We start from the raw sequence: 12,709 nt of genomic DNA, 5'->3' as shown, positions 1-12,709 counted from the left end.
GCTCTGTCACTCAGGCTGGAGTGCAGTGATGTGATCTTGGTTCACTGCAGCCTGGACCTCCTCGGGCTCAGGTGATCCTCCCACCTCAGCTTCCCGAGTAGCTGGAACTACAGGTGCACACCACCACACCCAGATAATTTTTCTATTTTTTGTAAAGATGGGATTTCGCCATGTTGCCCAGGCTAGTCTCAAACCCCTGGGATCAAGCCATCCTCCCACCTCAGCCTCCCAAAGTACTGGGATTACAGGTGTGAGCCACCACATATGGCCCATAATCTTATTTTTGTTCAAACTTTCAGAGGATTAGGGAGGGAGAGTAGAAAACACAGGAATGATGCCAGGAAGCCCACCCTGGGTTCAGCCCCAAAGACAAGAATTCGGGGAAAACTGACCTGACTTGATCATTTATTCATTCATTAAACCCTTATGATTGCCTACTTCATGGTGGTTAGCTGGGGAGTGAAGAGTCAAAGAAGAATAAAAGATATCCCAGACTTTGTGGAATTCTCAATTTTTAATGGGGACAGACCTGTCACCAAATATTAGTGAAAAATGTGCCAAGAACTACAGAGCATCTGAAAAGTTAGAAATATTACCATAAACTTACTTTAAAACAGAACTTTAGCCACATTTTCAAATAATATGCTCATGTTTTTCTTTAACCTTCACACACCTTTTCAGGAAGTATCTCTAAATTTAAAGCGAGTCCAGTTGTTAATGTAAAAAAGGTACAAGAGGCCAGGGCACAGTGGCTCAAGCCTATAATCCCAGCACTTTGAGAGGCTAAGGCGGGCGAATGACCTGAAGTCAGGAGTTTGAGACAAGCCTGGTCAACATGGCAAAATCTTGTCTCTACTAAAAATACAAAAATTAGCCGAGTGTGGTGACGTGTGCCTGTAATTCCAGCTACTCAGGAGGCTGAGGCAGGAGAATCGCTTGAACCCAGGAGGTGGAGGTTGCAGTGGGCTGAGATCGTACCACTGCACTCCAGCCTGGGTGACAGAGCAAGACTTCATCTCAAAAAAAAAAAAAAAAAGTTTAAGAAAAAAGCCAGAGAAAGTAGTGTATTTCTCGAACCTTTAAAAAAAATTAACAATTGGACCCATTTCTTTACATTTAGAGGTACTTCACCTGAAAACATATCTAAAGGTTGCAGAAAAACATACTGACTATATTATTTGAAAATGTAACGAATATTCTGTTTAACAATAAATTCTCCCCATGATTTTTTTTTTTTTTTTTTAATTTTTGAGACACAGTTTCACTTTGTCGCCAAGGCTGGAGCACAGTGGCTTGATCTCGGCTCACTGCAACCTCCCCCTCCTAGCTTCAAGCAATTCTTGTGCCTCAACCTCCCGAGTAGCTAGGATAACAGGCGCACGCCACAATGCTCAGCTAACAATTTTTTTTTTTTTTGTATTTTTAGTAGATATGGGGTTTCACCATGTTGGCCAGGCTGGTCTCAAATTCCTGGCCTCAAGTGATCCGCCTGCCTCAGCCTCCCAAAGTGCTGCGATTTACAGGCATGAGCCATTGCTCCCGGCCAATTTCTCCATGATTCTTGACTTTTAGGTCACTCCGTAGAACAGAAACAGATGCCCATTGTGAAGGTTCAGTGAGCCAAGATTGCACCACTGCGCTCCAGCATGGACAAGAGAGTGAGACCCTGCCTCAAAAATAAATAAATAAATAAATAAATAAATGAAAAAAACAGATGCCCATCAAAAGGAAATGCATTTTGCTGAAAGTAGCACGGTTTTCCCAGAGAAAACAACATTTGAGCCGAGCCTTGAAAGATGACTAAAAGTTTGTCAAGCTGAAAAATTTCATGATAAGATGAGTTGAACACAGGGTCATTGTGAGCTGTTGGCTGACTCCCGCAGAAGGCTGGCAGCCCCTTTCAGGTGAACCTCCAGTCCGTTCTTTATTCAGGCACCAGTAGGATGCTGTGCTGGGTGGCATTCCTGCCCCAGCAGGGGCTAGGCCTGAGTCACATGCAGGGCAGGGGCCTGGTCACAGCCTGGGGCCTCACCTGAGAAAGACCTGTGAGAAAACATCCCAATCCCACTCATTCCTGCCCACACCAGGGCCAGCCACGTGGGGACAGCAGGGACGGTGAAGAGCATATTTGGGAATGTGACGTTCTGTGGTGGCTGCTTGTTAGGAAATCATAAGTAGCTTTCTCCTGATGACCAGCTTGAACACTGGATCGCTGAGCAGGGCACAGGTGGAAAGAATCAGAAATTACTGTATTAACACCAGTATTTTGGAGGCACAGAAACCAGGGGTGAAGGAATTTCCCTAAGGTCACACACTTTAGGTGATAGCACTGGTGTAGGCTCCCATAAAACTGTTCTTTCAGGTCTCTTCGAACTCATAGGTTCTTGAAAATGTAAGGGACAAAATTCATTCATTTTATGGCATTAATGACCACTAATCAATCATTCATTCTCTCAACTATATAAGCAATTATGTAATTACTGAGTCCTAGTGATGCCTACAACCGGGCTTCCTACAGTCCCGCAGTGGTAGAAACAAATGAACTAGAAATCATGGTGTTTACCTTGGAGCAACCTGCAATCTAGTTGCATAGGAAAGAACCCATTTGACACAACGAGAGTAACAAAAACAACGAATGCAATTGACATTGGAATGGGCTGGAGCTTTGGGAGAAGGAATCCTTAGGGGAAGATGAAAGCTAAGAAAGGCTTGGAGACCATCAATGGAGAGGGAGGGAAAGGGCAGTGTCTGGATGGAGAGCTCTGGGCAATATTTAGGAAAACTCAAGAGCGCCTGCCCATGAACAGATGGACAGACAAGCGTGTGCTCCCTCCTGAACTCACAGGCTTACTGGCTCACCTCACAGCAGGGCTCCCCTTCCAGGCTTTGCAGGTGATATGGTTCCTTCTCCATCCAGGATGACTCCAGTGAAGGATGGACAGAGGCAAGATTCTAGCTCCATTTTGGCTGCAATGCGTCCTTGTTCTTTTCTCCTTTGCTGGTCATTCTGGTCTGTTTGGGAATTGGACTCGTTGTCTCTGGTCAACTAACCTCTAACCCTGCCAGGGGGACTAAGCATGCTACAGAGCACCCAGGTCCCCCATCTCCCACTTCCCTATAGCCCTGAGCAAACCACTCAGAGTCTCTAAATGGCCCAGAGCAGCTTGTGGCTCCATTCCAGGAGCAAAAGCACCGCTGAGAATGTGCGGATGCAGCCTGAGACCCCCAACATGCCAGCTCCTAGCGCTAAAGCAGGCTGGTACCTCACACTGCTTTCAGGATCTTCCAAGACACTGTGGGTGTGAGGTCTTCCAGGCAGGCATCAGCACCCACCAAGCTGGTCCTCAGAAAACGACTGGAGGTAGAGAAAGCAGGGCTGGAAAGAGACAAATTCCAGGACTGTCCTCACTAGCATATTCTAAACGAAGCAGATCTTCAGACAGCCGTGTTAGGTATGATGTCCCCGAGAGAGTACACATTAACATGACAAAATTTGAGGAATGAACATAAGATGGCCATGCAATATCAAAGTCATGGCTCACTTGTGTGCTTTTCTGACAGAAGAGATAGAGTGTGGCACCAGTAGTCCCTGTTGGGTTCTGTGTCTACAGCACAGAGCTTTGGGGCTGCCCTCCCTCACAGAGCAGGTTTTCTGCAAATGCTCAGGTAGGGCTGGATATATTAGTAGAATCTTCCAGACCCATCCAACCCAGAAGGTGGCACTCTCCGAAGAGTGGTGGTGTACATGAGAAGCTGGGGGAACGTGTTACAAGGCAGACCCTGGGGCCAGCCTCAGAGACTCTCATTCACCTGCTCTAGAAACACTGCTAAGGACTTGGCCTCTGCTGTGAGCCAAGAGGAGGAAAGAAACCCCTCTCACTCTAGAACTACCTTTTTCTGCCTCAACCACCTTTTTTCCTGTCTTTTAAAAATTTCCAAAATGCTCTGCATCTGTAGTTTTCATAAGTACTTTGTCATGCATCCCGGTTAGCTCAAGCCAGAGACAATCAGAAAAAGCTCTATCAGTGTCTGTCAACTCAGCCACCTCCCTCCGTACCGTGGCCCCTCATTCCTGCAGCTGGGTGGGAGCCAGCACAGCCCCAGGCACAAGCAGTGCCGGCATGTGTTCCCGGAGCTCCACACAGGAATGTCCCACTCTAGAGGGGAAGATAAAATTCAGTGCTCTGCATGCACTGGGTATGTGTGCCAGGAAAGCCCTGAAACTTTTGCTCACAGGGCTCAAAATGAAAGCAGCTGTTGATTCTGAGAGTGGCAGGTTTGACGACATTTGGAGTCCCCCTATGTGAGAACAGAGAGACCCCTGGCGCTTCCTCCCTGCTATCTGAGGAAGGGGGAGGAGGCTGGGGGTGGGGAGGCCCAGCCTCTCAGGGTTGCGTCTCTCCGGGGCTTCCCAAGGAGGCAGCGCCGGCCCTCCCAGTCTTGTCACTGTCGCCGTGCGCGTGTGCCCGGCCAGCTGCAGCCAGGCCCGATCCTGGCCACTGTGCCCACCACCGAAGGCAGGCCCCAGGCCGGGTCTCTCTCCTTGCCTGTCGAGGGGACCCTGGTGTCCGGCTCCTTTGATATCTAAAAACCAGACCCTCAGCCCCCAGCGCCCGAGCCCGGCGCAGATCCACGCCCTGGCCTCTCAGTGCGGGGGCCTGGGGGCGGGTGCGGTTCGGGGACAAGGGACCGCAAGTGGGGGCGGGCGGCAGCGTGTGAGCAGCTCAGATGGGAGATCACGCGCGATAACCTGGGCCCTGGATGGCAGCGCTCGACAGGAAACCTCGAGCGAGGAGCCAGCTGGGGGCCGGCGGGGTGGGGCTGCTGTTCCCTTAACCGCATGAGATCCGTGGCTGGCGGCAACACGGGGCTGGGAGCCCACCTTGGCTGCACGGTGAGGAAGGGCCGGAGGTTCCTTCCCAGGCCCAGCCTCCTCTCTGTCTTGCGGAGGGCGTCCTTCACGGGTGCGGTTTGTGACTTTGGGACGGCGGTCCCAGCCGCCTGGACTTTGGGCGTAGTGGGAGAGCTGCCCAGCTCGCAGTGCACCCGGCGTAGCTTTGACCCGGGAGGGACCCGACCCCAAGCCGGACGCGGGGAGGCCAGGGCGGAGAGGCGGCGTGAGCGCGGCTCAGCAGGCTCAAGCTCGTCTCTTTAAAATCCCAGCGAAATGTTCATCTATAGCGTATCGGTGACGGTTTTAAAATCCAAGTGGCATTTCCTCTCCCAGCCTCCGAAAAACTCGGTGCAGTGGGCAGCGGCTTGGCGGGGCGTCCCCCTGTGCCTTGCGTCCAGGCGGGCGGCCCGCAGCGGGAGGAACCCAGGCGCGGGCACCGAGGGGCGGAGGCCTGGCCCCGGCTCGGGGAGCTCCGGGCGGAGGCGGCTTGGGCTAGCGGATGGATGCACGGGTTTCTTTTCTGGAGAAGCTGCGGGGGCCACAGGGGCTCTGAGGAGGCGCCCTCAACAGCCTGGGGCCGGCAGGACGGCTCCCAGAGCGAGGGCGACCAGCAAGCAAGGCAGGTGCGGCCCTCCTGACTCCCCCTCCGCCCCTGTCCTTCCTTGCGTTGCCCAGGCAGCCTGAGCTCCCGAGGCCCAGAGGGTCTCCAGCTTACAGTTGCAGTGGGACTGATTCGGTGGATCGGAAAACCGCTTTCATCTCACTCGGCTGCTGGTGAAAGCATCTCGTCCTTACAGCACTGGATGATAGTAACAATAGTGATCATGCTATTTACCGGCAGTAGTTGGTTTTCTGTGTTCATATATAAATGTAACCATATTCACCAAATACCATTATCGTGAAAGTTCTGTATAGCTGAGGTCCTTCCAAACCCCGGCAAGTCATCACCAGAAATGTACTGAGCCAGGGCTGGGTGCACAGCGCTTCGCTAAATGGGCCAGCCCCTGTGCCTCCACTTTCTGCCCTGCCAGAATCTTGCCGCACACACCTCCTTTGATGTAAGGGTTCATGTTATTTGTTTTTGTTTTGGTTGTTTAGTATTATAAATATTATACACTATCATAGTTAGAGTTTCAAACACCACAAAAAGGTGTAAGGTGGAAAATAAGTGAAATTCACCCAGCCTCCCCCTCCCGTGGCTCCTCTGCAGAAGTAACCGCGGATGACATTTTTGTGTGTGCGGCCCTCCAGATATACATATATTTTTAACCTGTTTTTTCTTGTAAAATAATATAACATGAAATTTACCATTTTCATTTTTAAGTGTAATTCAGTGACATGAAGTGCATTAACATTATTGTACAATCATCAGCACTATCCATTTCCAGAACATTTTCACCATCCCAAAGAGAAACTCCATCTAGATATATTTTTATGTATATATACGTATATACGCAGCTTACACAGTGTTTTTTTCATACACAAATATCTAGAGCTTGCTTTTTTTTTTTTTTTTTTTTTGAGGTAGGGTCTAACTCTGTTGCCCAGGATGGACGGCAGTGGCACAATCATAGCTCACAGCAGCCTCTGCCTCTTGGGCTCAGGTGATCCTCCGACCTAAGCCTCCGGAGGAGCTGGGGCTACAGGTGTGTGCCACCACACCCAGCTAATTTTGTTATTGTTATTATTTGCAGAGATGGGTCTTGCTATGTCTAGAACTCCTGAGCTCAAGCTATCCTCCAGCTTCAGCCTCCCAAAGTGCTAGGATTACAGGCATGAGCCACTGCACCTGGCCACCTTTTTTAAAACCTAATTATCTTGAAGATATTTCATGGTAGCACATGTAGAATTATCTATTGTGTTTTTTTAATGGTTATATATGAATACACCAAAATTTATCAGGTTCCTAGTTGAGGGATATTCACATTATTTTCTCTGTATACTGTGAGAATTTATCCTCAGAAAAAATTAAATTCTCAGAGAAATGGCAAAATACTGCCTGGAATTTTGACATAAGGGGTTTGCTTGAAAGTAGATTTTTTTGAAATGGTGCTAATTTTCAAGAGCTAAACTTGAGGGCAGTGTGCTTTGTGAGAAAGAACAAAGGCCCGGCACGACCTGGCCTCTCGTCCAGGCTCTGACACATGAGATGTGTGACTGCGGGAGAGTCACTGCACCTCCCTGACCTTCAGTCTCTTTATCTGCGAAGTGGAGCAAATAAGATCTGCCCAGCTTACCTCACTCAATTGTTGTTAGGATCAAATGAATAAAAAATATAAAAGGGTTTTTTGTAAACTGAAAGTGTGGAGCAAATGTTTGGTATGACCATGATTGTTATAGCATCAGTCCCTGGAGTCAGCCAGAGAAAGCTACATGTCCAAGCTGGCAACAAGAGGTAAGAATAAGTGTCTTTCTCTCTGTGTATCTATAATATATATATATATACACACACACACACACACATTACTCTCTATGCATGCATACGTATGTTTGTATTGTTCTATTTATGTATGTGTACATACACATATGTACGCAAGTGTGTGTGTGTATCTTACATTCTATGTGCCTGGCATATAGCAAGTGTTGTCTGCTAACCTGAGAGATTTGTCCACTGGCCTTGGGGGGCTATTGGTGGAATGAGTGGAGGGAACTGAAACATGCAACCTGCTCACCAAAGGAGGTCACTTGCCTGTCATTGTTTACTCCCAGAGCATGACTGCAGGCATCGACCCTCCTTCATGTTTCCTTAGCACCCTGTGCCCCTCTCTCATGGGATGATTTGTTTCCTTGCCCATCTCTCTGCTCGGCTGGGAGGCTACATCTTTGTCTGTCACCTCCACCCTCACTGCCCAGCACAGTGCGTGACATTTTCTCCTAGTAAGGATGGCCACCACATGACCTCTCGTGAGGCGTCACTCCTTGGCTTGTAGGTGGCCATCTCTCCCTGTGTCTTTACATCATCTTCACGGCATCTTCCCCCTGTACATGTCTGTGTCCTAATCTCATCTTTTTTTTTTTTTTTTTTTTGATAGAGTCTTGCTCCCTCGCCCAGGCTGGAGTGCAGTGGCACAATCTCGGCTCACTGCAGCCTCCGCCTCCCAGGTTCACAGGATTCTCCTGCCTCAGCCTCCTGAGGCAGCCTCCTGAAGCCTCATGGTGTACCACCATGCCCAGCTAATTTTTGGTATTTTTAGTAGAGATGGTTTTTGTTTTGTTTTGTTTTGTTTCGTTTTGTTTTGTTTGAGATGGAGTTTTGCTCTTGTTGCCCAGGCTGGAGTGCAATGGTGTGATCTTGGCTCACTGCAACCTCTGCCTCCCAGGTTCAAGCAATTCTCCTGCCTCAGCCTTCTGAGTAGCTGGGTTTACAAGTGCCTACCACCACACCTGGCTAATTTTTTTGTATTTTCGGTAGAGACGGGGTTTTGCCATGTTGGCCAAGCTGATCTCAAACTCCTGGCCTCAGGTGATCCACCCACCTCAGCCTCCCAAAGTGCTGGGATTACAGGCATGAGCTGCCTCACCCGACCTAATCTTGTCTTTTTTTTTTTTTGAGAAGGAGTCTCACTCTTTCACCCAGGCTGGAATGCAGTGGCGCGATCTCGGCTCACTGCAGTCTCCGTCCCCCGGGGTTCACGCCATTCTCCTGCCTCAGCCTCCCGCGTAGCTGGGACTACAGGCGCCCGCCACCTCGCATGGCTAATTTTTTGTATTTTTAGTAGAGACGGGGTTTCACCTTGTTAGCCAGGATGGTCTCGATCTCCTGACCTCGTGATCCGCCCGCCTCGGCCTCCCAAAGTGCTGGGATTACAGGCGTGAGCCACTGCACCCAGCCTCTTGTCTTCTTATAAGGACACAAGTCATATTGGATCAGGGCCCCCCACTAATGACCTCATTTTAACTTAGTGACCTCTTTCAAGACCTTTTCTTCAAGTACAGTCACATTCTGTGGTGTTGGGAGTTAGGATTTCAACATAAGAATTTCAGCGGACAAAATTCAGCCCGTAACAGAAACTGAGGCTTAGTGATTATTAGTGTTAATGGATGAGGAAGGAGCAAAAGAGTGAATGGGTTTCACCCCTTCAGGACAAACAACCACTTTCTGGGTGGTTTATGCGGCAAGAGTAGGAAGAGCTTGGTTTTGGGGGCCAGGGGAAGAAGAGATGACGATGACTCCATTTGGCTGGATGCAGACAGGTAATGGAGGCTAGCAGTATAGCCTGGATTTTAGGGCTGATTTGAAGCCTGTCCTGGGGCTTGCCAGGGCATCTCCAGTTAGCCCAGGGGCCCAAGGCAACTGTGAACCTTGCCTTGTTCCAGTTGGCTTTAATTTTTTCTTTGAAATGTTATTACCATATTTTAAATAAAAAGATAATGTGTCCTTGTCAAAAGAGAAAACCGTGCAGCTGTTCCCCATCTCATTCAGAGTAAAAGCCACTGGCCAAGGAAGTTCTACCTAACACCCCCACCTGCTTGTCGCCCTCTTTCCTGGTCTCCTAGAACTTCCCCGCATTCATGCTACCCTGGCCACACCCTTGCTTGCAGTTCAGAGACACTGGGCACAGGTCCACCACACAGCCTTTCCACCTCTGCTCCTCTGCCCAGAGTGCCCTTCCCCTACAGATGTGCACAGCTGAAGCCGCCTCTGACCACCCGTGAAAAACAGGAGACATCTCTTTGTCACTTCATACTTGCATTTCCTTGGCTAGCACTGAGACTGTCTTTTTTTTTTTTTTTTTTTTTTTGAGACAGATGCTCGCTCTGTCACCCAGGCAGGATTGCAGTGGCTCGATCTCAGCTCACTGCAACCTCCGCCTCCTGGGTTCAAGCAATTCTCCTCCCTCAGCCTCCCAAGTAGCTGGGATTACAGGCACATGCCACCAAGCCTGACTAATTTTTGTATTTTTAGTAGAGATGGGGTTTTACCATATTGGCTAGACTGGTCTCGAGCTCCTGACCTAGTGATCTGCCTGCCTCGGCCTCCCAAAGTGCTGTGATTGGCATGAGCCACTGCGCCCGGAGTGTGTTTTTATATGTTTGTAAGTAATCTGTTTTTCTGTCTCTGAGAATTGCCTATTTATATCTTTTGCTGATTTATCTCTTGGACTATTAGTCTTAGCTTTCATTTTTCAAAGTATTATTATTTATTCACTTTTTTTTTTTTTGAGACAGGGTGTCACTCTGTCACCCAGGCTGGAGTGCAGTGACGCAGTCAGGGCTTACTGCAGTTTCAACCTCCTGGGCTCAAGTGATCCTCGCACCTCAGCCTCCTGAGTAGCTGGGACTAAGGCATGCACCATCATGCCCAGCTAATTTTTTATTTTTTGTAGAGGCAGGGTCTTGCCATGTTGCCCAGGCTGGTCTCTAACTCCTGGGCTCAAGCAGTCCTGCTAGCTTGGCCTCTCCAAGTGTTGGGATTACAGGCCTGAGCCACTGCACCTGGCCCATTTTTCAAGCTATTATTGATGGAATTCCAAATCTGTAAAAAGCTTTAGGAATGAAGCTATTCATCTCAGAATTATTTACAATGGTGAAAAATTGGAAACAAATGACCACCAATGGGGAATGGTTATGTAGATAGTGGAAAGCTTATTAGGCAACCATTAAAAAGGATATTTATTAATAGTAAAATGACAAAGTAACATGAAATACGAATATATGAAATAACATGAAGTCTTAGATTATAACATAATACTAAATGAAAAAAACAATTCTTCAGGAAATTTTTTTTTTTTTTTTTTGAGACAGAGTCTCGCTCTGTCACCCAGGCTGGCATGCAATGACGCAATCTTGGCTCACTGCAGCCTCTGCATCCCAAGTTCAAGTGATTCTCCTGCCTCAGCCTCCCAAGTAGCTGGGATTATAGGCACATGCCACCATGCCCGGCTAATCTTCATACTTTTAGTAGAGATAGGGTTTCACCATGTTGGCCAGGCTGGTCTCAAACTCCTGACTTCAGGCGATCTGCCTGCCTCGGCCTCCCAAAGTACTGGGATTACAGGAGTGAGCCACTGCACCTACCCGTGAAAAGTTTTTATGTAAAATGATTACAGTTTATAAATAACAAAGACTTTGGATGGCCATCTGCCATCATATTAATAATGGCTGTGTTTGAAAGTGATATTATGGGCAAGTTTGATTATTTCCTACTTTTCTGCACTTTTATGTTAAGTTGATTTACTTGAAAATAAAAAGAAAAATGATCACAAAGGCTGGGCTCGGTGGCTCACGCCTGTAATCCCAGCACTTTGGGAAGCTGAGGCGGGTGGATCAGGTGGATCACCTGAGGTCAGGAGTTTGAGACCAGCCTGGCCAACATGGTGAAACCCCGTCTCTACTAAAAATACAAAAAATTAGCCAGGTGTGGTGGCAGGTGCCTGTAATCATAGCTGCCTCGGAAGCTGAGGCAGGAGAATCCCTTGAACCTGGGAGGCAGAGGTTGCAGTGAGCCCAGATCACGCCACTGCACTCTAGCCTGGGCAACAAAGCGAGACTCTGTCTCAAAAAAAAAAAAAAAAAAAAAAAAGAAAAGAAAAATGATCACAAAATATCGCTGAAAACATAACAACTTTAATGGAACTAAAAATACAAGAAGGGAAACATTTGCTCATAAAGCGCTACCCCTAAGAAACCACACAGCCCTGTTCTTCCCTCTTCCCTTGGAACCCTTATCTATGGGAATACATAATTTGTAGGTAGTTTTGAACAAATGATCCAATTTTACAATGAATATTTGAAATCTGACACTGAGGAGAGAATTAGGGAGGTTGTGGTAATTTTTTTTTAAATTTTTTATTTATTTATTTTTTTAGACAGAGTCTCACTCTATGGCCCAGGCTGGAGTGCAGTGGCGCAATCTCAACTCACTGCAACCTCCACCTCCCGGGTTCAAGCGATTCTTCTGCCTCAGCGTCTTGAGTAGCTGGTATTACAGGCGCCCGCCACCATGCCTAGCTATTTTTTTTTTGTATTTTTAGTAGAGACATGGTCTCACCATGTTGGCCAGGCTGGTAGCAAATTAAAGAGAGTAGTAAAACATTATATGGTGCCAGTAAATTAGCTGAAGCTGTTCCGCAGTTCAGGATGATTGAGGTATCTCCAGTGGGTCACTGCTACGAGCACTGGGCAGTGTGAGTCCTGGCCTCACATTTGGTATCAGGCCAGCTGTATCTGTCAACCCCCCAGACTTCTCAGCCTTCAGTGAAAGAAAGCTAATTGTAGAGTCAAGAATACGACCTGCTATAATGGTTCGATCCTGGGAGAAGGGACTCCACAGCCTGGTGAGGACCCCTCTCACCACCTCTGAAGATCAGCAAGTCTTTGAAGGGCAGTACCAAGTGGTGGTTAAGACCTGGACTGTGGATCCAGACATGCCTGGGTTCAACCCTGGCTCTAGACGTTAGGCATGTTATTAACCTCTCTGAGCCTCAGTTTCCCTAGCTGTGAAATCAGAGTCACTGTGAAGACTGAATGAGAAAACTCACACATGTGGTTCCTGGCCCAGAACAAATCTTCAACCAGTGGTTATAACTATTACTCTGTGTGTCTAGCCTATATCTTTTCTGCTGCAGTGGAAGTTAGTTATTCAATGAAAGGGGGCAACCCGCTGAGGGGGGTGGTCTGGGTGCCTCGATGCTGTGATCAATGGGTTGGCATCACACCCAGCACCCTGCCCAACACAGACACCGCTCCCACCCCCCCACCCATAGCTGCTACCACTGCCTTCCTAAGAACAGTGACTTCCTGTTTTCTAAGTTCTTACCCTGCAATGTCCTCACCAGTTGTGCCTGAGCCTGGGGGTGGAGCTGGGCAGCAGCA

The 12,709-nt window shown here is 48.2% G+C and overlaps 1 protein-coding gene and 1 long non-coding RNA gene across 5 annotated transcripts in view; one reads left to right on the top strand and one right to left on the bottom strand.

The window, feature by feature from the left end:
• The window catches only part of CD247 (CD247 molecule), an 86,652-nt gene that overhangs the window by 56,606 nt on the left and 17,337 nt on the right, over window positions 1-12,709 (top strand). The window lies entirely within an intron of this gene.
• Window positions 1,004-4,926, bottom strand: LOC134734008 (uncharacterized). Its single transcript, XR_010117446.1, has 4 exons — window positions 4,883-4,926; window positions 3,264-3,376; window positions 2,860-3,012; window positions 1,004-2,212 (listed from the first exon to the last, which is right to left on the bottom strand). It is a non-coding gene; the product is annotated as an uncharacterized lncRNA (long non-coding RNA).

This window comes from Symphalangus syndactylus, chromosome 12, assembly GCF_028878055.3.
Source record: "Symphalangus syndactylus isolate Jambi chromosome 12, NHGRI_mSymSyn1-v2.1_pri, whole genome shotgun sequence".
Taxonomy (NCBI): Eukaryota; Metazoa; Chordata; class Mammalia; order Primates; family Hylobatidae; genus Symphalangus; species Symphalangus syndactylus.
This window is presented reverse-complemented; position numbering and strand designations above follow the sequence as displayed.